Raw genomic sequence first — 26,425 nt, 5'->3', positions numbered from 1 at the left:
AATCTTTTAGATCTAATAGGTGAGTTTAGCAAGTTTGCAGGATACAAAATCAATATAAAAAACCAGCTATATTTATATATAAGTGATGAACAATTGAAAAATAAAATAAGATTTACTGTAGCATTTAAAACAGCATGTAAAATCATGAAATGCATAGGGATAAATGGTATAAAATGTGTTTGAGACATGTACATTGAAAACTGTAAAATACTGATGAGAGAAATTAAGACCCTACTTAAAACTGGAGAGAGACATATCTTATTCATGAATTGGAAAACTCAATATTGTTAAGATTATAATTCTCCCCAAAGTGATCAATAGATTTAAAATAATCCCAATCAAAATTTCATTGGGCTTTTTGGTAGAAATTGACATGTTTATTAAAAAATTTGTATGGAAATTCAAGGACTTTTGAAAAAGGTGGACAATTTGGGTGACTTAGGATACTTGATTTTGAACTACAGTAATTAAAATAATGTGGTATTGGCATAACTATAGTTATATAGGAAAAGGATTAGAATCAATAGTCCAAATATAAACCACACACACATATTTATTTGATTTTTGGCAAAGATGGCAAACTAATTCCACGAGGAAAAGGTAGTCTTTTCACCAAACGGTGCTGGCATTTGAGCTTAACCCTTATCTCTTACCACACATACAAGTTAAATTAAAATGAATACAGACCTATATGTAAAAGTTAAGCTACAAGTCGTTTAGAAGAAAACACAGGAGAGAATCATTATGACCTTGTGTTAGGCAAAGATTCTTGGATAGGATATAAAAAGCATGACCTGTAAGAGAAAAGAATCAATTAATTGGATTTCATCAAAATTTAAAACTTTTGCTCTTACAAAGACAGCTTTAAGAAAATGGAAGAAAATATTTATAAAACATATACATGTCAAAAGACTTGTGTCCAGACATATACAAGGCTTATAACTCAACAGTAAGAAGAGAAACAATGCAATTAAAATATGGGCAAAAGTTTTGAGGAGACTTTCCAAAAGAGGATATATAAATGATGAGTAAACACCTAAACAGATGCTCCATATTATTGGTCATCAGAGAAATGGAGATTAAAACCACAATGAGATACACTACACCCCCATCAGAATGCTAAAATTAAAAAGACTGACAATGTTATTCTGGCCTGAGAAGTGGCAAAGGTGCACAACTGAAACCTTCATACATTGCTGGTAGGAATGGAAAATGGCACAACCACTGTGAACAGCTCAGCAATCTTTTACAAAGCTAAACAGATGTTTGTTACGTTACTCAGGAATTTCACTCCTATGTATTTATTCAAGAGAAATAAAAATATACGTCCACGGACATATATGTATAAAGATGAACACAGATGTTCATAGAAGATAAAAGGTAAAAAACAAACCAGCAGCAAACCAAATATTCAACAAGTGATGAATGAACAAAATGTTGTATCCATACAACGGAATATCAGTAACAAAAGGAATGAATTCAGTACACATAAAACATAGATAAATCTCAAAAGCATTATTGCTTTGTAAAAGAAGTCAGAAGCAAAAAAGTACACACTGTGTGGCTCTCCTCACCTGAAATTCTAGAAAAAGACATAACTAGTTTATAAGGACAGAAAGCATATCAGTAGTTTCACAGGGTTAGAGATGGGATAAATGACTACAAGGGGTTAAGAAGGAACTTTTTTGAGTACTGGAAAAGTTCTATATATTAAATGCATGGTACTTTTTACTGTATATAAATTATATCTCAGTAGTGATAATTATGAAAAACTAAAAAACATGATTACCACAGAAGATGTGCTGACAGAAAAATGTTAAAATAACACATAGAAATCAAATGCTGGAGACCGTCAAGATGGCAGAGGAGTAAGACGTGGAGATCACCTTCCTCCCCACAAATACATCACAAATATATCTACATGTGGAACAACTCCTACAGAACACCTACTGAATGCTGGCAGAAGACCTCAGACTTCCCAAAAGGCAAGAAACTCCCCATGTACTTGGGAAGGGCAAAAGAAAAAAGAAAAAACAGAGACAAAAGAATAGGGATGGGACCTGCACCTCTGGGAGTGAGTTGTGAAGGAAGAAGTTTCCACACACTAGGAAGCCCCTCCACTGGCGGAGATGGGGTGGCGGGGTGGGGGGAGCTTTGGAGCCACAGAGGAGAGTGCAGCAACAGAAGTGCGGAGGGCAAAGCGGAGAGATTCCCGCACAAAGGATCGGTGCCGACCAGCACTCACCAGTCCGAGAGGCTTGTCTGCTCACCCGCCGTGGCAGGTGGGGGCTGGGAGCTGAGGCTCAGCTTCGGCGGTCAGATCCCAGGGAGAGGACTGGGGTTTGCTGCATGAACACAGCCTGAAGGGGGCTAGTGCGCCACAACTAGCCAGGAGGGAGTCCGGGAAAAAGTGTGGACCTGCCTAAGAGGCAAGAGAACATTGTTTTGGGGTGCGCGAGGAGAGGGGATTCAGAGCACTGCCTAAACAAGGTCCAGAGACGGGCGCGAGCCACGGCTATCAGCACGGACACCAGAGATGGGCATGAAACACTAAGGCTGCTGCTGCAGCCACCAAGAAACCTGTGTACAAACACAGGTCACTATCCACACCTCCCCTCCCGGGAGTCTGTGCAGCCCACCACAGCCAGGGTCCCATGATCCAGGGACAACTTCCCCGGGAGAACACACGGCGCGCCTCAGGCTGCTGCAACGTCACGCTGGCCTCTGCTGCTGCAGGCTCATGCCACATTCCACACCCTGCCCTCCCCCCGGCCTGAGTGAGCCAGAGCCCCCTAATCAGCTGCTCCTTTAACCCCATCCTGCCTGGGCAGGAAAAGACGCCCTCAGGCGACCTACATGCAGAGGCGGGGCCAAATCCAAAGCTGAACCCCAGGAGCTATGCCAACCAAGAAGAGAAAGTGAAGTTTCTCCCAGCAGCCTCAGGAGCAGTGGATTAAATCTCCACAATCAACTTGATGTATCCTGCATCTCTAGAATACCTGAATACACAACGAATCATCCCAAAATTGAGGTGATGGATTTTGGGAGCAACTGTAGACATGGGGTTTGCTGTATGCGACTGACTGGTTTCTGATTTATGTTTATCTTAGTTCATCATTGGTAGATTTGTTTATTACTTTGGTTGCTCTCTTCCTTTAAAAAAAAAAAATATATATATATTTCCTTTTTCTCTTTTTGTGACTGTGTATGTGTATGCTTCTTTGTGTGATTTTGTCTGTATAGCTTTGCTTTTACAATTTGTCCTAGGGTTCTGTCGGTTTTTTTTTTTTTTAATAGTTTTTAGTGCTTGTTATCATAGGTGAATTCGTTTTTTGGTTTGGTTGCTCTGTTCCTTCTATCATTTTTCTCTTTTTTTATTACTTTTTAATTTTTTTATCTTTAATAATTTTTTATTTTTTATTTTAATAACGTTATTTCTTATTATTTTCCTTTTTTTCTTCCTTTCTTTTTTTCTCCCTTTTCTTCTGAGCCGTGTGGTTGGCAGGGTCTTGGTGCTCTGGCCAGGGGTCAGGTCTGTGCCTCTGAGGTGGGAGAGCCAAGTTCAGGACTTTGCTCCACCAGAGACCTCCCACCTCCATGTAATATCAAACGGCGAAAACTCTCCCAGAGATCTCCATCTCAATGGCCAAGACCCAGCTCCACTCAACAACCAGCAAGCTACAGTGCTGGGCACCCCATGCCAAACAACTAGTATGACAGGAACACAACCCCACCCATTAGCTGAGAGACTGCCTAAAATCATAAGAAGGTCACAGACACTCCAAAACACACCACTGGATGTGGTCCTGCCCACCAGAAAGACAAGATCCAGCCTCATCCACCAGAACACAGGAACCAGTCCCCTCCACCAGGAAGCCTACACAGCCCACTGAACCGACCTTAGCCACTGGGGGCAGACACCAAAAACAACGTGAACTACGAACATGCAGCCTGTGAAAAGGAGACCCCAAACACAGTAAGTTAAGCAAAATGAGAAGACAGAGAAACACACAACAGATGAAGGAGCAAGGTAAAAACCCACCAGACCAAACAAATGAAGAGGAAATAGGCAGTCTATCTGAAAAAGAATTCAGAGTAATGATAGTAAAGATGATCCAAAATCTTGGAAATAGAATGGAGAAAATACAAGAAACGTTTAACAGGAATCTAGAAGAACTAAAGAGCAAACAAACAATGATGAACAACACAATAAATGAAATTAAAAATTCTCTAGAAAGAATAGCAGAATAACTGAGGCAGAAGAACGGAGAAGTGACCTGGAAGATAAAATAGTGGAAATAACTACTGCAGAGCAGGATAAAGAAAAAAGAATGAAAAGAACTGAGGACAGTCTCAGAGACCTCTGGGACAACATTAAACGCACCAACATTCGAATTATAGGGGTCCCAGAAGAAGAAGAGAAAAAGAAAGGGACTGAGAAAATATTTGAAGAGATTATAGTTGAAAACGTCCCTAATATAGGAAAGGAAATAGTTAATCAAGTCCAGGAAGCTCAGAGAGCCCCATACAGGATAAATCCAAGGAGAAACACGCCAAGACATATTAATCAAATGATCAAAAACTAAATATAAAGAAAAAATATTAGAAGCAACAAGGGAAAAACAACAAATAACATACAAGGGAATCCCTATAAGGTTAAGAGCTGATCTTTCAGCAGAGACTCTGAAGGTAGAAGGGAGTGGCAGGACATATTTAAAGTGATGAAAGGGAAAAAATTACAACCAAGATTACTCTATTCAGCAAGGATCTCATTCAGATTCGATGGAGAAATTAAAAACTTTAGAGACAAGCAAAGGCTAAGAGAATTCAGCACCACCAAACCAGCTTTACAACAAATACTAAAGGAACTTCTCTAGGCAGGAAACACAACAGAAGGAAGGACCTACAAAAACAAACCCAAAACCATTAAGAAAATGGTAATAGTAACATACATATTGATAATTACCTTAAATGTAAATGGATTAAATGTTCCAACCAAAAGACATAGACTGGCTGAATGGATACAAAAACAAGACTTGTATATTTGCTGTCTACAAGAGACCCACTTCAGACCTAGGGACAAAAACAGACTGAAAGTGAGGGGATGGAAAAAGATATTCCATGTAAATGGAAATCAAAAGAAAGCTGGAGTAACAATTCTCATATCAGACAAAATAGACTTTAAAATAAAGACTATCACAAGACACAAAGAAGGACACTACATAATGATCAAGGGATTAATCCAAGAAGAAGACATAACAATGGTAAATATTTATGCACCCAACATAGGGGCACCTCACTACATAAGGCAAATGTTAACAGCCATAAAAGGTGAAATCAACACTAACACAAACATAATAGGGGATTTTAACACTCCACTTTCACCAATGGACAGATCATCAAAAATGTAAATAAATAAGGAAACACAAGCTTTAAATGATACATTAAACAAGATGGACTTAATTGATACTTATAGGACATTCCATCCAATAACAACAGAATACACTTTCTTCTCAAGTGCTCATGGAACATTCTCAAGGATAGATCATATCTTGGGTCACAAATCAAGCCTTGGTAAATTTAAGAAAATTGAAAACGTATCAAGTATTTTTCTGACCACAATGCTGTGAGACTAGATATCAATGACCAGAAAAAATCTGTAAAAATACAAACACATGGAGGCTAAACAATACACTACTGAATAACCAAGAGATCACCGAAGAAATCAAAAAGGAAATCAAAAAATACCTAGAAACAAATGACAATGAAAACATGATGACCCAAAACCTATGGGATGCAGCAAAAGCAGTTCTAAGAGGGAAGTTTATAGCAATACAATGCTACCTTACGAAACAAGAAACATCTCAAATAAACAACCTAACCTTACACCTAAAGCAATTAGAGAAAGAAGAACAAAATAACCCAAAGTTAGCAGAAGGAAAGAAATCATAAAGATCATATCACAAATAAAGGAAAAAGAAATGAAGGAAACAATAGCAAAGATCAATAAAACTAAAAGCTGGTTCTTTGAGAAGATAAACAAAATTGATAAACCATCAGCCAGACACATCAAGAAAAAAAGGGAAAAGACTCAAATCAATAGAAGTAGAAATGAAAAAGAAGTAACAACTGACACTGCAGAAATACAAAGGATCATAGAGATTACTAAGAGCAACTCTATGCCAATAAAATGGACAACCTGGAAGAAATGGAAAAATTCTTAGAAAAGCACAACCTTCAGAGACTGAACCAGGAAGAAATAGAAAATATGAACAGACAAATCACAAGTAATGAAATTGAAACTGTGATTAAAAATCTTCCAACAAACTAAAGCCTAGGACCAGATGGCTTCACAGGCGAATTCTATCAAACATTTAGAGAAGAGCTAACACCTATCCTTTTCAAACTCTTCCAAAATATAGCAGAGGGAAGAACACTCCCAAACTCATTCTACAAGGCCACCATCACCCTGATACCAAAACCAGACAATGATGTCACAAAGAAAGAAAACTAGAGGCCAATATCACTGATGAACATAGATGCAAAAATCCTCAACAAAGTACTAGCAAACAGAATCCAACAGCACATTAAAACGATCATACACCATGATCAAGTGGGGTTTATCTCAGGAATGCAAGGATTCTTCAATATACACGAATCTATCAGTGTGATAAACCATATTAACAAGCTGAAGGAGAAAAACCATATGAGCATCTCAATAGATGCAGAAAAAGCTTTCAACAAAATTCAACACCTATTTATGATAAAAACTGTCAAGAAAGTAGGCATAGAGGAAACTTACCTCAACATAATAAAGGCCATATATGACAAACCTACAGCCAATATCATTCTCAATGGTGAAAAACTGAAACCCTTTCCTCTAACATCAGGAACAAGACAAGGTTGCCCACTCTCACCACTCTTATTCAACACAGTTTTGGAAGTTTTAGCCACAGCAATCAGAGAAGAAAAAGAAATAAAAGGAATCCAAACTGGAAAAGAAGAAGTAAAGCTGTCACTGTTTGCAGATGACATGATACTATATATGGAGAATCCTAAAGATGCTACCAGAAAACTACTAGAGCTAATCAATGAATTTGGTAGAGTAGCAGGATACAAAATTAATGCACAGAAATCTCTTGCATTCCTATTCATGAATGATGAAAAATCTGAAAGAGAAATTAAGGAAACACTCCCATTTACCACTGCAACAAAAGAATAAAATACCTAGGAATAAACCTACCTAAGGAGACAAAAGACCTGTATGCAGAAAACTATAAGACACTGATGAAAGAAATTAAAGATGATACCAACAGGTGGAGAGATATACCATGTTCTTGGATTGGAAGAATCAACATTGTGAAAATGACTATACAACCTAAATCAATCTACAGATTCAGTGCAATCCCTATCAAACTACCAATGGCATTTTTCACAGAACTAGAACAAAAAATTTCACAATTTGTATGGAAACACAAAAGACCCCGAATAGCCAAAGCAATCTTGAGAATGAAAAACAGAGCTGGAGGAATCATGCTCCTGGACTTCAGACTATACTACAAAGCTACAGCAATCAAGACAGTATGGTACTGGCACAAAAACAGAAATATAGATCAATGGAACAGGATAGAAAGCCCAGAGATAAACCCACACACATATGGTCACCTCATTTTTGATAAAGGAGGCAAGAACATACAATGGAGAAAAGACAGCCTCTTCAACAAGTGGTGCTGGGAAAACTGGACAGCTACATGTAAAAGAATGAAATTAGAACACTCCCTAACACCATACAGAAAAATGTATTAAAGACCTAAATGTAAGGCCAGACACTGTAAAACTCTTAGAGGAAACACAGGCAGAACACTCTATGACATCAATCACAGCAAGATCCTTTTTGACCCACCACCTAGAGAAATGGAAATAAAAACAAAAATCAACAAATGGGACCTAATGAAACTTAAAAGCTTTTGCACAGCAAAGGGAACCATAAACAAGACCAAAAGATAACCCTCAAAGTGGGAGAAAATATTTGCAAATGAAACAACTGACAAAGGATTAAGCTCCAAAAGTTGAAAGCAGCTCATGCAGCTCATTATGAAAAAAACAAAGAACCCAATCCAAAAATGGGCAGAAGACCTAAACAGGCATTTCTCCAAAGAAGATATACAGATTGCAACAAACACATGAAAGGATGCTCAACATCACTAATCATTAGAGAAATGCAAATCAAAACTACAATGTGAGGTATCACCTCACACCAGTCAGAATGGCCATCATCAAAAAATCTACAAACAATAAATGCTGGAGAGCGTGTGCAGAAAAGGGAACCGTCTTGCACTGTTGGTGGGAATGTAAATTGATACAGTCACTATGGAGAACAATATGGAGGTTCCTTAAAAAACTAAAAATAGAACTACCATACAACCCAGCAATCCCACTACTGGGCATATACCCTGAGAAAACCAAAATTCAAAAAGAGTCATGTACCACAATATTCATTGCAGCTCTATTTACAATAGTCAGGACATGGAAGCAACCTCAGTGTCCATCGATAGATAAATGGATAAAGAAGATGTGGCACATATATACAATGGAATATTACTTAGCCATAAAAAGAAACGAAATTGAATTATTTGTAGTGATGTGGATGGACCCTGAGTCTGTCATACAGAGTGAAGTATGTCAGAAAGAGAAAAACAAATACCGTATGCTAACACATATATATGGAATTAAAAAAAAATGGTTCTGATGATCTTAGGGACAGGGCAGGAATAAAGATGCAGACGTACAGAATGGACTTGAGGACACGGGGAGGGGGAAGTGTAAGCTGGGATGAAGTGAGAGAGTGGCATGGATTCATATATACTGCCAAATGTAAAATAGATAAGTAGTGTGAAGCAGCCACATAGCACAGGGAGATCAGCTTGGTGCTTTGTGACCACCTAGAGGGGTGGGATAGGGAGGGTGGGAGGGATATCCAAGAGGGAGGAGATATGGGGATATGTATATGTATAGCTGATTCACTTTGTTATAAAGCAGAAACTAACACACCACTGTAAAGCAATTATACTCCAATAAAGATGTTTAAAAAAAAAAAGAAATCAAATGCCATGAAACATAGTCAATAGATGCAGGACGCATGGTAAATCACATCCAACTCCAAATAAAAAGTAGGGATTTGGACTGTTTTACATGTATGTGTGTATGTGTGTGTGTATACTTATATATATATATATACCAAATCTTCTGTCAGCTTTATTTGAGCAAATACATGTATTTTAGGGTCTTTTGGAAATCTCTTGAAAAATAAAGCTGCTTATGATATAGACTCTGCTATGGGGCTGTTTCAAGCATAACTAATAATATGTTTTCATGCCATCTGTGCATTCTGGCAAGGCAGATGTACAGCCACTTGATGAACAAATACTAATTAGGAAAACTTTATGTGCAGCATACTCTGGTAATTTGGAATTCTAAAAAAATTTATATGGCCTTTGCTCTCAAGCAGTCTTCAAGTTCAGTTAAAAAGACCAGATTAAAAAAGAATAACACCAAAGATACACTTTGCATACAAAATACATGGGATGTACATGTGACAATACAGTTGTAGAAATTCAGAAGAAGAGAGACCCCCAGATCACTGGTTGCCAGTGTGTGGGCAATGTTTCCTGGTTGTTCACTGGATGATTTTAGCTGTTCCACAAATGAACTTTAAACCAAGGAGGTCATTCCTTTGTGCAATTCTCTTCTAATCCTCTGACAATTATGTCAAGGAGAAAGTCTAAATTTGGTGCTATCACATCCTTAATGCCTCCCTAATATTTACTAACCTCTCTCTCTCTTACAACCAGAAAGCAGAATCAGGATCAGTGCCTTTAGCAAAAAATAGCATCTAGCAAAAAAAAAAAAAAAAATTAGTTTTCCATTTATTCTCTTTATAGTTATCTTTTATTTATGATCAGTAATTATTTTCCATTTACTGAATTTGTATCTTGTGTGTAAAACTTCTAATATTGTCTACTTCCCCTTCCTTTACATTATTCTGAAAATCTGTGAGGACACAAACCACAGCAGAACTATATAAGAACAACAAAACCAAAAGCAAAAAACCTGCTTCAGCAACTTTTTTTAAAAGATAGACATTATTTGCAAGATTTAAAATCTAAAACTTTAGTATCGTCCAAGCTTTTGGAGACTATTTTTGTGAAAATGAAGCAAAATGGAATATACTCGCTCATACATAACAGACAATCCTTCAACAAAAAAAACTTTTCAACTTCTGCTTTAAAAATACTGACTGTACTGATCTGTGTCTGACTCATTGCTGATATTTTGAATTTAGGAAGTTGCACTCCTTTTGAAATACTAGGAAAAGGTCAGTCTTAATCCTTGGGGGATTCTGATGTCAGTAGGGTTAAAGGTCTTAAAATTCAGGTTTTCATATTAAAGGTATCCAAAATGTAAGAAAAAGAACTGAATGCAACAGAGTTAATAAGTAATATTAAAAAACCACATTACTAACACATTTGCTACCTATTGAGAATAGATTACTTTTTAAAAATGTTTTAATTTTTAATATAATGGAAGCTCACTATAACTGTGGTATTTATCTCACTTTTCTTTTTTTCTGAGAAACTAGATTTAAAAACCTAGTTTATTATCATATATAATACTTAACGATGTCTAATCAATATCTTTGGTAAAGAAGTGAGATTTATTTCAAAAATTGATGAAAACTTTAAGGAAACTCAGTATTACCCGAAAGATAGCTTTATGCTTGTTCCGAGATTTATCTTAGTAACAGTTCTTAAGCTAATCACCCATTTAATATTGATTAATATTGTGTTCTTTGATATCTACGCTCAAGTAGAAATTTGGGGAATTTTTCTCTATTAAATAGTTTAACCTTCAGTTACTATATGAACTTGAGAAAATGACTTCTGATTTAGTAACTTCATTACAAATCTATTTGTAATTCCTGGGAATAATCTTTCCCTTTCTGATCTATTCTTATGATGAAGAGTTGGGAGGGAGGATATCCTCCTCTGCTCCACTTAATGTAGTCTTACTAACTTTTCTAATTTTTTCTGATGTTTCATTCAATCACTGTCCAAGAGAGAGACTCCTCTTTGTCCTATCTATACTTTATAGTGACATTTTCCTGTAGAATTTTGTTCATTGTTCTGTATCCATTGACATAGAGATTTTGAGGTTATACATTTCAAGAAGAGAAAATAAAGCTTTCCCCCCACATCTCTAAATGACTTTAACTCTGAAATAAAAGCATTTTAGTGCACAATCAAAAGAAAATCAGCTCATTTTAAATAGAATAGTCATTGATATGTTGCCTTGTATAATATTGTGCTTAAAATTAATCAAGGGATAAGATTAAAGATTACTGACTACATAGGAGAAAATAATGCTACGTTTAGTGACAAAACTGTTTCTAATGATTGAGACTTACAGCAGTCATTAGGACAGCTTTTCCTCTCCCCGCAGGATTTAGGTAACAACTGAATTAATTTATCACCTAAGAGCTAAACTGTTTGTGATAGAAGAACTGGCTGATATTATAGGAGGTGCCTGAAGATAAGATTAATAACAACAACAAAACTTGCAAAGTCAAAATACTATACAGTAATTAATAGGATTTCAGTATGTTTGCTCTCTTTCTTTGGGCAATTCTCTTACAGAAAAAAATTCCCTTTAGACTAGGTTAAAAAACTATTTGAAATCAGTTTTACTTTATTTTTTAATGAGCTTGATTTTCCTTTTTTAAAAAAAGCCTTCTTTCTTAGTTTAAGCTTTCTGTTCCTTTTTTCTCCTACATAGATGGGTCTCAGCTAAAAGACTATGTATTTGATTAAGCATGCTACCATTCAAGAAACCTTTCTTTGAAGAGGTAAGGGGCTTGAACACCACATTTTAGGGAAACAAAATTGCTATTTTAAATTGAAACAAAATTATTTATTTTACATTTTTACATAATATATAAAATAAATATATTTATTTAAATTAAAATAAAGTGTTTTGTTATTCAAACTTCTTACCACATTTTTCTCACATTCTTTAGAAAGTTTTGTCATGTCCGTGGATAGGTATTATTTGTAAGTGTGTTATTTAGGTGTGATACAGTAGTCTTCACTGAGTGGAGAAGAATAAGATGAGGAAGAACTCACAAAGGTTAGAGGACTACTTTTCAATTTCCAACTGAGGACAAATTAAGAGGAAAGCTCTTTAAATAGTCAAATGACAGAGTTAGGTAGTGTATAAGAATGTCTACTAATAAGGATTTTCAAAATAAAATAAAAATGGTAAATTGTGCTTTATCTTTCCTAGAGGTTTTTTTTTTTTTTCTTTTCTTCTACCTATGCGAGAACAAACATTATATACTCTTGTAGGTTTCCTTCTAGTCTGTCTATTAGTTTCATTATAGTTTAAAATACTTAGTAAACTTGCAAATATAAAGAAGTAAATAAATCTAATTACATTAAACATATTTTTCTAAAATACATTACAATAGTTGAGCAAAAATATAACCGTATCTTAAGACACATTTGAAAGCATTTTCATAATGAAGCAATCACACCTTACTTTTAGACTTTTGTATTTTGAACTATATTAAAGCAGGACGTGTTTGCATTAAAAATTTTTTTAAAAATAAAAGCATTTTCATGGTCTTTACACACCAAGTTGAACCCAGTACTTAAGAAAACTAGCTTATGATTTGACCATTGTTTTCAATTTATTTTTCAGTGACATGTGTTTAGGTTTAAAGGGGGATTCTTTTACATGAAAATAAGTAAAACTATTGTAAGATATTTAGTACATAAAAATATTTAGTGAACAAAAGTATTTACTTATATAAACCCCTTTTGGTGAATATTTATGCATCCTAGTAAATATTAGCCATAAAGTTTTTTGTAATGCTATACTGTAAGAAAAATATTTTTGTTATTCTATGTTATTAAAAGTAACATTCAATTGTATAATGAATCTGGAAATTCATTTTAAAATGAAACACCACATGATGGCACTGTTTACTAAGAAATTGTTACAGCATGGAAACCTCACAAGGGTCAGTGTCCTTTATAAGCAGCTGTATCCTTTTGTGTCTGTCAAACTTGCCATGTATTACAACTGTTAAAAATGTATACTATATTCTTAAGAGTGGAAATGGTAAATGCTTTTTAGTTTATAAATTGTTTTATGTATACAGAGCCTATGACAGCTCCTTTCATAAATATTAAAAACAGAAAATATTATTGAATTTGGTTTGCAGATTTATACCTTGTATATTTGTTTACAGATGAAAAGCAACAGAAGGAAGTGAATAATAAACATGACCTATATGTTAGAATTTTCTGCCAGTGTGTGTTTTCAATATACGTAACAGTGGTTGGTTGAATAATGGTAGAATGTTTTAAAATGAGAACCCGAAGGATTTAAGCATGAATACAGTGGACTTATAGCTGCAGGTCACTGAAAACTGAAGGACAAGATTGTAGAAATGCTAATATAGAAACTCCCTTCTATTTTCCTACTGGCACTCTCCCTTTCCTTGCCAAAAATGCATCATTGAAGATGTCCTATATTGTTTAAATAATGAGTTCAACTATTGAGACCTTAAAATGCACATGTATTTGGAGAAATTTTCCACTTTGCTTTGTGTAGGACAGCCTATACCTCTATCCTATACAAAGCTGTGACTAAGTTGCTACTGGATTTGATGGTCTTGGGACACATAATGATACAAATAATGCTCTTCTGCATTTATATCATTTATGCATTAAATTAATCCATAAAACCAATTATGGTGAGCTAGATACATATTAACTCTAAAAAAGGGGAATTTCTGTAAATAATATGAAATGATTCCCACGTGAAGGAATTAGAGCCCAGTTTCCTGGTGGCTAAAACATAAACTCCAACAGGTCAGGAATTTTCATCTGTTGGGTTCAACAATGTAGCCAAATACCTACTGAGTGTTTGATGTAAAGCAGGTCCTCAATAAATACTTTTAATGTTTTGAACAAATAAATGTTTGAACTTCTAGCAAAGTAACCCAATTAAAAAGCTCTTTTGTTAAGGAATATGGTGAAAGATGGTATGACATTGAAATAAGATTTGGAAGAATGAATAAATAATTCATTTCAAAAGTTATAATTTCAATTTCTGGGTCTTCAATGAACAGAAGATGAAAGTTTATTATAAAATTCTAAAAATCATGTAGAATAGTAGTTAGCTGAAATATTAATTCAATGATTATTGTATATAAAATAGAGATATATTGGCCACATCCTTTATAAAGGCACATTATAAGGAGTATATAATTATTTGGAAGTTATTTTTTCCCACAAAGAAATAAAGAACAATACAAGGTCACAGGTAGGGATGAAGAGCCAGGGAATTGTGAACATTAATATGACCTGAATTGTGCCCTCTGGCTGGATCTTGAGGATTCTGATGCCTTTATCTGGGTATCATTGCAATGATGCCAATGGTAAGTGCTAGGATGATATTTGGGGGTTAACTAATGGAAATGTATTGATTAGGTAACTTTGATCATTTGCCTTCAATCATTTATTCCATTTTGTTTAGGTAGCTTCCTGTTTGCTGTTACTATTTTTTTTTCTTCTTTGACTGATGACAAAATTCCTCTCAGTAATGAATCCCATCGCATTGGGTGGGACATATGGAAGGCTTTTGCAAGTGAGTGGAGACAACAAATTGTAGCTCTCCAGTCTCTGGCCTGATAGAGTTAGACAGGAAGAAGGCACACACTCCCCCCGCTTTCCTTTCCAGTCACGTTTTCTTCTTCCTCACTTTGGCCTCTGTTGTAGCCCTGCACTCTTCCACCACCTCAAACTTGCTCTCACATTCTCCCTTCTTAGGTATAAATGGCAGCTTCATTCAAAAGTATTTACACCTTAATGGGTAGGAGTTTCAAAAGCAAAGGAATAAAACTCTTGTGTGATGCAGTGACATCTACTGCCGAAGAACAGACTCTGGGGCAGATTTTCTGGACCTGAACTTGTGTGACTTTAGGCAAATTACTTAATCTCTTTGGGCCTCAGTTTCCTCGTGTGTAAAATAGTATCCACCTGTTGAAAGGATTAAATGACTTGCAGAGGTAAAGCTTTTAGCACAGTGCCTGGCACCGTCACAAGTGGTAATTGACAGCTAGCTGTCTGAGGTGCAGGATTTTAGGCATCAGTGTGTGAGAGAGGAAGGTATCGTGAGGACTTTGGGGGTCCTAACATTCACGGCATCATAACACTAATAAGTCACCTCCCTTATCTGGGAAAAAGGCCTCCTGCAACTATGGCCTGGGTTGGGTTAATTACCATCTGCTCTCTCTGGATTTGAAGGAGTTTAAAAGGCAACAAATTTTTAACCAGAAAACTTCCCTCAAAACACAGAAACAGATGTTCTAAAAGTGCTTGAAGTTTTATTATACTGAGGCATTTTCTAATATGAAGAAATTAATCATATAATAGTCTTCAAAATATTTTTAAATAAGAAATCACAAAGTTTACTATAGATAAGTGTATACTCATATGTGTTTCTGACATTGAAGCATAATGCTATAATTCCTCTAGTACAAATATTGCTGATAAAATGTGGACTTTTTCTTTACGGGAAAAATTGATGCTTTATCTTATTTGCATCCTTTCTCGGTTTTAAAAAATGAAAGTATTCTCAACTGGCATTAACTTGTTCTTCCTACAACATGTATAGTTAAGGCAATTTTATATCAGTTTGCTTATCATTTAGGGTTGGTAAATCTGTGACTTTTCGATGCTCTTTTCACTAGCAAAGAGGACCAGGAAGCAGGATGTGTGTGACACTAGAGCAAGAATATTAATGGAGAATGTGAAATAATAGAGCTACGGAAAAGGGCTTATGTTCATTTATATCCTGGTAACAAACTAAAGCCCAGAGTCTGTTCCTCGATCCATAGCCAATCTCCTTATTAAGACCAGTAACAAAATTTGTGGAACCAATGACAAAATAAAAATATGGGGTCCCTTGTTAAAAAAATTATTAAGAATTTCAAGAGGGCAACATCAGAGCATTAAGCCAAGCACAGGTCAAACATCCAGAAGCTGGCCCTTGTGCCCAGGGAGTGATGTAGGCTTTGAACTGCTCTTGCTTGCTCCTTCCTTTCAAAGGAGAAAAAAAAATAATCTTCAAAAATAAATGGGAATCATTGTGAACTGAATATCTGTTATATGATATCCAGTTGCCAAGTTCTTGGTAGATACTGAGAGCCTATTCTGTGATTACTTCCTTTGTGGTTTTAGACAATGTGTTTAAAATCAGATGAATGGTATTTATTTATATTTTGGCAAAGTATAACAATACCCCCAAATATGAATTGTCTACTATTCAACAGAACTTTGGAAAACCAGGAGTTTATTATTTCCTTAAGTAAATCACCCATATCTTTTAATCAGTAAAATGGTGTAGACTACTAGGTCTTTCATGCAAAACATAAACACTATGGCTAATACTCTAGATCACCAAGATGACTTTTCCTGATTGGTAACAGCTTTGACAATTCATGTTAGTTTCGTCTGTGTTCTTCATGCCATAGACCAGGCTTAGCCACACATAGAGAAGAATATATAAAACTTGGAGTGCAAACTGTTTTGGATTCTCTTTCACTTATTGGCATAAATGAAAGCCTTGGTTCTATAGCTTCTCATTTTAATATTTTCTCATCTTGCTTAGGTAATTTCATATGTAAAGTGTCAACATGTAGTCTATTGTATTGTATAAAAGTTATACTTGCCACTTAATAATAAGCTCTCCATGAATTGGAGGTTGTAAATTTAAATCTACCTGTTACAATTCTGGTTTATAAATAATGATCTCAGGCAGAGGTTAGATACCTCACTTAGGTAGCATGTGTTCTGGATATACTGGCTGGGTCAGTTCTGTGCCAACACGTGAGTAATGCCCAGTTGAGCACCTATGTATATGCATTAAGGCACTTAGATAGCTAGCATTCACTTAGTCCACAGTTGATGTGAGTCACTAAATCATATAGGAATGGGATAAGAATTTGGAACTTAGAGTCCAGTAAATATAAATCACTAGGAAGCTGAATATACTTTTTTCTTTTCAGACAGTTTAGAGAATGATTAGGAAATAAAGCATGTTTGGATATGTGTAAGCATATCCAAATTTACAACTGTATTCTGAATGGGTTAGAATACTTTTGCTTTATGATCTAATATAGAACCAACAGAAACTTTATAACTAATAACCTACACAACAGGTTCTATTAGTTAATTATCTATTACCATCGGTGTAACCATTAGAAATTGGAAAATTAAATTAAAATCTGCAATTTTTAACTGGGATATGTAAAGTGTATTTGGATTTGTGTTTAGTAGGTAGGAGCAGGGAGAATGAAGTATGTGTAAGACACATTAAACTGATAGTGTAGTTATTAGGCTAATATGTAGCAAAGCAGTTTATAATAAGTACTAGTTCGATAAGCTGAATAATATTTAGTTCAAAGTGAAGCAAGAAAAACAGACTTGGACTCTGAAAGTAATACCACATTATATCTGGTTCACCATGACCACATACATATTTGTTGAATCTGATAGGAGACATGGGAATTTCTAATGTTTTGGTCCACATTTTAGGAGTTAATTAGCAAATCACTTCTCTTCCCTGCTGAATATTCCCACATCTACAATTATCCCTTTTCTGCTTTAAATTAAATGAATTCTAAATTCAATTATTCTGCATATGAAGTTTGATTATATCCATTACAAGGGTTAAAATATAATTGAGTTTATATTCTTAGCATTAGTTGACAGAGTGACCTGAGAAGTCAAGCCCTTTAGGAGCTCAGGCAGGTAGAATGGTTTCTGTGACCCTAATCAAAACATATTACTCACTGTTCACCTCATTTTCTTAAATGATCATAATATAGTGAATTCCTCAACTTGTTAAAAAATGGAAACATGAAACATGAAAAGCAAGCATTTGAAAATCAGTAAAATCTTTGAATCTAACATTTGTTTTTAGATATTTATCATTTTTTACCTGAAATAAATACCTCAGCTGATTTATTTCACCATTTTTAATTTTTTCTTAGAAGGTAACAATTCATATCTTTGGGTACTTAGCTCTTTTCAGAGAGCAACTGACAATTATTTATAGGAAAGGAAGAAAGAGTAATTTCTAAAATGTGTAAAAATCTCCTAGAACTCAATAGCAACAAAACAACCCAATTTTAAAAATGGGTAAAAGACCTGAATAGACATTTCTGTGAAGAAGACATACAAATGGCCAATAGGTATAGGAAAAGGAACTCAACATCACTAATCATCAGGGAAATGCAAATCAAAACCATAAGGAGATATCACCTCATATCTGTTAAGATGGTTATTATAAAAAATATATATAAGTGTCTGCTAGGACACGGAGAAAAGGGAATCCTTGTACACTGTTAGTGTGAATGTAAATTGGTACAGTCACTATGGGAAACTGTATGGATTCTCCTCAAAAACTTACAAATAGAGCTACCATATGATCCAGCAGTCCCACTTCTGGGTATATACTCAGAAGAATTGAAATCAAGACCTCAGAAGATATACCTGAACTCCCATGTTCATTGCAGCATTATTCAGAATAATAAAGACATGGAAACAACCTAAATGTCCATCAACAGATGAATGGATCAAGCAAATGTGGTATATACATACAATAGAATAGTATCCAGCTTTAAAAAAAGTAGAAAATCCTGTCATTTGGACTAACATGGATGAACCTAGAGGACATTATGCCAAGTACAATAAGCCAGACATAGAAGAACACATACTGTACGGTCCCACTTATATCCAGAATCTAAATTAATCAATCTCATTGAAGCAGAGGGTGAATCAGAAAGGTGTTGGTCAAAAGGTACAAATTTAGTTTTGCAAGATGAATAAGCCCTAGAGATCTACTGTGCAAACAGTGCATATAGTTACTACTATATTATATGCTTAAAAATTTGTTAAGAGGGTAGATCTTATGTTAAATGTTCTTATTACAAAAAAAAAGAGGGAGGGAGGGAGGAAATCTTTAGAAGTGACAATTAAGTTTATGGCATTGTTTATGGTGACAGTTTTACAGATGTATACTTATTTTTAAACTCATCCAAATATATACATTAAAAATATGCTTCTTTGTATGTCAATCATATCTCAATTTAAATAAACCAAAAAACCCACAAAGACTTAAAAACTAGCACAGGAGTAAGTAATGCAGCTACATAAAAGTTCTCTTCTCCAACTGCCAATTAACAAATTTTGGATCAATTAACACTCTCCATCTCCCTTATAAAACATCCTAATACTCAAGGCAAGCAAAATGAGAGTAGTAAGTTACTCCTTTGTATGTCCCTATTTTTTGCTTAGTCCGAGTTGATTTGTGTGTCATAACATATGTTAGTTGCATTTGCTATTATAATTATGTAATTTGATTAAATAATTTATGAATCAAGAAACACGCACACACAGAAAACTATTTCTACAAAAGTAATTTGAATACTTTGGAAAGCAAGCAATAAACATTTACTGAAAATTTGTTATTTATTTAAATTTTAAAAAACTGTAAAAGATGGAAAAATCTGGAAATCTAGAATTTAGCACTTCAATTGTAACATGAGGTTTCTTTTTTTTCATTTTAAAGAAATGGGAAAAGAGAGACACTGTATTATAAGTGTGAAAAATACAAGAAAGCTGTTGCAGAATTATAATCAGTGGGTACATACTCTAAGGAAAGATGTGGCCTTAGACCAAAAGATTGGCAAAAGAATGTACATTTCCATGTTTTAAAGTTAAATTTTTACCATTTTTTAAATAAAACTAAAAGAAAATCTATATAATTTACTTAATTTAAAACCACTTTTGGTTCACTGAATTTTGAGTTCTATCCCACTGAAGCCACTTATAGTAGAGACTGCTGGTTGCCCATCTAATACACAATATTTCTCTTCCTACCAACAGAAATCCTAATTTTATCCTAGGTAGCAATGTTCCCTATTAAATAATTCCCAGTGTATCTTGCCATTAGAGGTGGTCATGGGAAAGAGTTTTTGCCAATGTGATATGAGCTCATTAAAATAGCTTGACTCCAATACACATGGTTCTTTTCACCCTTTGTTCTTCCCTTTAACCTGCCTGAAATGCCAGCCTGATGCTTGCAGTTGTGGCAGAAACCTTGAGAGCATGAGAATGAGGGTCATTCCTTAGGAATGCTGGAGCAGAAAGTTAAAAAGAGCACAGTTTGTGATAAGTGAAGTCACTCTAGTTTACTACATCCCTGGTTTGCCTGCCTCCAGACTTCCTGACAGGAAAAATCCTCAAACTCCTCATTTGTTTGTCTCTGCTTTTTGTTTCATTTTTAGCAGCACAAGATGATTCCTACCTGATGGCTGACTCTTGCAGTTGATGTGCTGGTGAAGTGTGTGGGTTCTTGAGTCAGAGTCCTGGGCTGGACACCTGGCTCAGTCACTCTCTGTGTCACCAGAGAGCTTCCTTAATTACCTGTACCTCAGTTTCTTCAACTGTAAAATGGGGTTAATTATAACCATTCTCATAGAATTTGTGGGTCAAGCAAATAAAATAATCCATGTAAATTGTTCAACACTCACTTACCTGCAGTAAATGCTCAATAAATGTTATTTTTAACAAGGCCAAAAATGACTTCCTAATTTATAAATCTAGTGGATTTTTAGTACTTACTTGTATTTTGAGGTTTTTTTCTCGTTAAATAACATTTCTTCCTTTTTGTAACTTTCTACCTGTATGTAATTGGATTTAAATATCTCTTTCTTTAGAATACAGGAAAAATGAAAGGATATAATAAGTTCCATGAACAAGGGATACAGGGTGGAAAATCTTGTAAAAATATGGTAGAGCAGACAGAATTTCACAAGTCATAAGTACAGGTACGTAAAATTTAATGTAATCTTTTTTTCTATTTTAATTCTGGTTCTGAAACTCCATTCTGTCTGATTTGGAAAAAATAATATAGGTTGATGTTATCTCTGTTGGCAGTGTTTGTGCTGAGAGGCAGTCTTACACAAAAATTAGTAAGGCATCAGCTAGGAGGGGATACCCACTTATCAGCTGCAATTAGTTTTGGTTTTGTGCTGGCATCCTTTGAGAAGTAACTCATTTCACTGTTCCCTCAACCGTGTTCTCCCTCATGCCATGGAATAATTCCCATCTAGGTGGTCCACTCCTCATTGTTTGCTTCAGAAGTATACAAATCTTTTTCTCCCATCACAGAGATTCCTGCACACACGCCTGATTTTTTTTCTTTCTTGGACAATTTTCAAACTCTTTCCCATAATTACACGTCCTCTCCTGCAAATTTCTGGAATTACAAGGTCCCCAGGCTGTTCAGGGGCTATTCATTCTCATACTGACACCCTTGCACCTGTCTCATTTCTCTGACTTTCATGACATGTAGAAAGTTGTCAACTCTGAATTTCCAGATGAAATGATGAGACACGTGTCTGTTCCTCTCTGGGATATGCCACGTCCATTACTGATTAGCACCGCTGCCTGGTCTCACCTACAATTTAGCTGGTGGCGGTTTGCAGAGTACAGAAGCAAATAAAATGCTTAAGGCTCTGTTTCTTCTCTAAGGTTTGTCCTTCTCTCTAGCTCCTGAGATCTTAATCTCTTACAGTGGGAATTGTTGTGGAAAGCAAAATAAATCAGTTCTGTCTAATGAATATCCCTTTCAGTGTTTTTGTATTACACTTCATTTATAGCCTTTCATCCTTATGGATGGACATGATTTTTTAATAAACTGTGGGTATATGAAAAGTGTACATTCTCTGTTCAAAGGATGAAAATTTCTCTGCATTAAATTTACTGATTGAATGATTACATTCCTCATGATACTACTTGTTTTTACTTTCTACTAGATTTGTTCAGTTCTGAAAAGGGTGTATTGAAGTCAATCTTTAAAAAGAACTTTGTATTAAGTGACTTTGTTGGGTATAAAACTTATAGGTAGCATTAGGTTTTTGACATTCTCTGATACTTTGATTTTAACAACCAATTCAATTTATTAATATTTAGTATAATTACTGATATACTTTATTCCTCCCATGCTAATTTAGATTTCTCTTCTTTTTTCTTTTTAGGGAAAAATTGTTCAAGACCTGAAAATGTGGCAAAGGGACTGCTGAGAGCCCTGCCCTTTTAGTGAAGCCCTGGGTCACCTGGGGCAGACCCAACTTGTGATTGATGGCTTCTCTAGGGATGTTGTACTTGAACTCCTTATAAAGGCTCTTATCATTTTTCTGTTAAAGTTGCCAGTCTCCTTCAGCAGTTCTAAGGACTGGCCATGTGTTCTGTTTATTCTGACTCTCTACTACACTCTGACTGCTAGTTCATTTGTTGGATTGTTATTTTTATTTCGTTGGCTCTTTGGTTGTCAAACATTAAGTGGTGGGGGTCCTACAAGTGGTGAGAGGTGAAACTTTCTTCCATGAGCCAGTGGCATGGGGTCTTCTGTTCCCTGATCTCATATCCTTTCTGCAGAAGATATGAGAAACGGACTCAGCCCACCTATTGCTGAATAAACCCACCCACAGATTTCCATGAAGTAAGCTATTTAAAGGGTCTGTTTCTTTGTGATCCTCACCCTGAGGCTTAAAAACTCTTTGTTCATTGAGTCATCAGGAGGTGAGGACAGCAGGGAACATACACCATTTTTCTCCTCAGGGAGTTTCTCAGAGCCTACAGCTTCATTTATCCTAGTTTCCCAGGGACCCAAGCAGATTTTATAATTGAACATAAATTGTAAAGATCTTTGTATCGAATGTTGGCAACCATTGTCCACCATGAAAGGAGAACTAAACAATCAAGTAGATGAATCACCAGCTTCTGTCATCGGCCAGCCAAGTGCTAGTACAGTGTAATGCAATAAAAGTCTAACAATGGGAGCGGGGGTGGAAGTTATGCATGGAGTCAATATCATGGCCTCTCATTTACCAAAACTGATCTAGCACCTGCTATTGCTGAATGTTCAACCTGCTAGCAACAGAGACCAATGGCGAGTCCCTTATATGGCACCATCTTTCTAGAAGAACTACCACCTGCTTTGTGGCAACTTAATACATTGAACCCCCTCTCTTCTAGAAAAGGAAGAAATCATCTTGACAGAAATAGATACATATTCTGGTTTGTCTTTCCCACCTGCAAAACTTCAGCCAGGATCACTATCTGAGAGTGGAGAGAGTGTTTGATCCATAATACAGGCTCCAGCATAATGTCCGAGGGATGCACTTTACAGCCAAGGAAGTGTGGTAGTGGGAATTGAACACGGGAGTCACTGGCTCTATCACACACTGTGCCAAAGACAAGCTGATGGCCTGACAGAGCGATAGAACTGCCTTAAAAAATGGTTGTATTGAGATATAATTGACATGCCATTGAAGTCACTCATTTTAAGTGTACAATTCAATGAATTTTAGCATGTTTACAGATTATACAACCCTGACCACAATCTAATTTAGAACATTTTAATCACCCCCCGAAAAATCCTCAGGTTCACTTATAGTCATTACCCATTCCTGCCCCTAGAAAGGCCCTTTGAAGGCACAGCTGATGCATTAGCTTAGAAATGATACCTTACAAGGTGTCATCCTCTGAGATGCAGAATACATCCTAAATGAATGGCCACGTGCCCCCAATGAGTAGAAAACATGGATCTTGGAAGCAATTTGTAAAAGTAGGAGTTGACCCTCTTATCATCTCAGTGATCCACTTGCAAAGTAGGTCTGTCACTGCAATTCTAAATTACAGGGTTCTAGGGCTTGGTGGTGCAGTGGTTGAGAATCCGCCCGCCAAGGCAGGGAACACGGGTTCGAGCCCTGGTCCGGGAAGATCCCACATGCCGCGGAGCAACTAAGCCCGTGCGCCGCAACTACTGAGCCTGCACTCTAGAGCCTGCGTGCCTAGAGCCTGTGCTCTGCAACAAGAGAAGCCACCACAATGAGAAGCCCGCACACTGCAATGAAGAGTAGCTCCTGCTCGCCGCAACTAGAGAAAGCCTGCACACAGCAACGAAGACCCAACACAACCAAAAATAAATAAATAAAAAATAAATAAATTTATAAATTACAGGGTTCTAGAGATTTTAGTTCCCAGAAGGGCAAGGCTTTCACCAAGCAACACAGCAAAGGTTTCATTAAACCTTTAGCTATGGCTGTTACCCAGTCACTCTCGGTGCCTTTTTTCACTAGATTAGCAGGGGAAATTGACTTGATTATCAGGAAGAAATATGACTGCTGTTACACAATGGAGTCAGGGAAGAATCTGATTGAGACCGAGGTGATTCAATGGGGTTCCTATTGGTGGTCCCCCGTCAAATTTTGACAGTGAGTGGACATGTTCAGCAGCCATGATGTGCGAAGGGCATGGTTTCCAGTAATGTAGACCCCTCAGGGCTGAAAATCTCAATCATCCCAGTAGGTAAGCCACCAAGACCAGCAGAGGTACTTGCTGAAGGTATGACTGATCTGGAATTGATAGTGTAGGATGGAAATGATTATTAATCAGTCCTGAAAGTAGCTGCAGCCATGGGGACGGTAATTTGTCTCACTACCCTTTTTCTTATAAGTTTTCCTAGGAAATGAGACCGATCAGAATCCTGGAGGAACTGTATCTGAAGTAAACTTATCATATGAAGCAAGTGGATCCAAAAGGTGGAGTGCTGAATTGTAATGATACTGTAGTTCACTCGCCAGAGTCCACCTGGGATGAGGCACTTCTCTTCCTACCTGCTGGGAGTGTTGCCTGCTGATGGCTGAGTTGAATCTCTCTCCTGCAAGTACCCTCAACCAGGGGAAATGCCTTAGCCATGGTTACATCCTCTCTCAAGGGGCATTCCACATCCAATCACTGGTCTATGCATAGGTACAAAGGCCCAGGTCTTTCTATAAATTTGACATTCCTGAAGTACCATCTCAACTTCAGAGCTCCTTATGGGAGTGACTGAGATCTTGAATTACAGGATAAATATAATTGCCTAAACCTGTTTCCTTCACTGCCTTTGAGGTGTCGTTTCCAAGAACACCCCCAAAAAAGCACTTGCACACAGTTCTCTGATTCCGTCTGTTTTCCACAGAACCTGACCATGTCGAACATTCTAATATTATAACAGAGTCTACCCAAAAAACTGAAGTGAGCAATTGATAATTTACTTACTAAATGTAATTATAGTAAGAAGTCAAAAGAGATAATTTGCCCCCTCTACACCCCCCATGTTTTTGCCTAAGACTCCTTTCTTGATTTATTGCAAAACTGATTCAATTCTCTAAATCTCAATCTACGAAAGAGGGCTCTTTCAGATTGGATGTCTTTTAAGCTAATAAACTCATGAATTTTATCTAATTTTATTATAAGAATTGATAGACCATTAGGTAGAACACGGAATCATTAACAGATTGCAATATTTTATACACTGTTGCAAGTAATAATCTCTTCCCTCAAGGTTAACAGTATAATCAATTATATGACCACTTGTTTTTATTTGGTAGAGTTATGGCTAGATTCGTTGTAAGGGACAAATCATCGAACCTTCATCAATTAACTGGATAAGAAGTTGCCTTGTAAGGAATATTAGCATTGTGTTGGGAAAACCTTACCAAACCTGGCCTTCTTATTATTAATCCATTACATCATATGTTTGCATGTGGAAGTCCAGTACTCAAAAGTTACTTTCTCCTTTTTAAATATACGTTAAAAAAAATAGCTATACAAAAACTATGTGATCTGGCACCTTGATTAGTACAGAATTAGATTAGTTGTCTGTAATCAAAAAAATAAAGTCCACATAGTTCTGTGAAAGATGTGCACACACACGTGCCTGTGCACATACAAACACACACTCCCGATATGCACACATCTACCACAGAAATTCTTATTTAAACACACGAGCATCATGACCAAAAAAATTCTCATTAGCATACTTATAAGATAATACATAACTAATACAGTGTGATTTTGGCGCAGAGACAGACAAACTACAAATAGAACAGAATAAAGAGTTCAGAAATACCATTAGGTGTATGTTCACCTGATTTATCAAAGAAAGAAAAGACACTGCATGTATAGGAAAGAATGCTTTATCTTTTTCTTTTTAACATCTTTATTGGGGTATAATTGCTTTACAATGGTGAGTTAGTTTCTGCTATATAACAAAGTGAATCAGCTATACATATACATACATCCCCATATCTCGGCCCTCTAGCGTCTCCCTCCCACCCACCCTATCACACCACTCTAGGTGGACACAGCAACGAACTGATCTCCCTGTGCTATGCGGCCGCTTCCCACTAGCTATTTTACATTTGGTAGTTTATATATGACATGCCACTCTCTCACTT

General features: G+C 36.2%; 2 long non-coding RNA genes across 2 annotated transcripts in view; one reads left to right on the top strand and one right to left on the bottom strand.

Moving 5' to 3' along the window:
* Positions 1-26,425, top strand: part of LOC309622564 — an 867,398-nt gene that overhangs the window by 473,106 nt on the left and 367,867 nt on the right. The gene's annotated exons all lie outside the window — the stretch shown is intronic.
* The window catches only part of LOC309622581, a 216,423-nt gene continuing 193,159 nt past the window's right edge, over positions 3,162-26,425 (bottom strand). Inside the window, exon 2 of the long non-coding RNA XR_014240998.1 lies at positions 3,162-3,863. This is a non-coding gene — a long non-coding RNA (uncharacterized lncRNA). The remainder of the gene's footprint in view (positions 3,864-26,425) is intronic.

Source organism: Balaenoptera borealis, assembly GCF_965194805.1.
Source record: "Balaenoptera borealis genome assembly, chromosome: 2".
In the NCBI taxonomy this organism is placed as follows: domain Eukaryota; kingdom Metazoa; phylum Chordata; class Mammalia; order Artiodactyla; family Balaenopteridae; genus Balaenoptera; species Balaenoptera borealis.
This window is presented reverse-complemented; position numbering and strand designations above follow the sequence as displayed.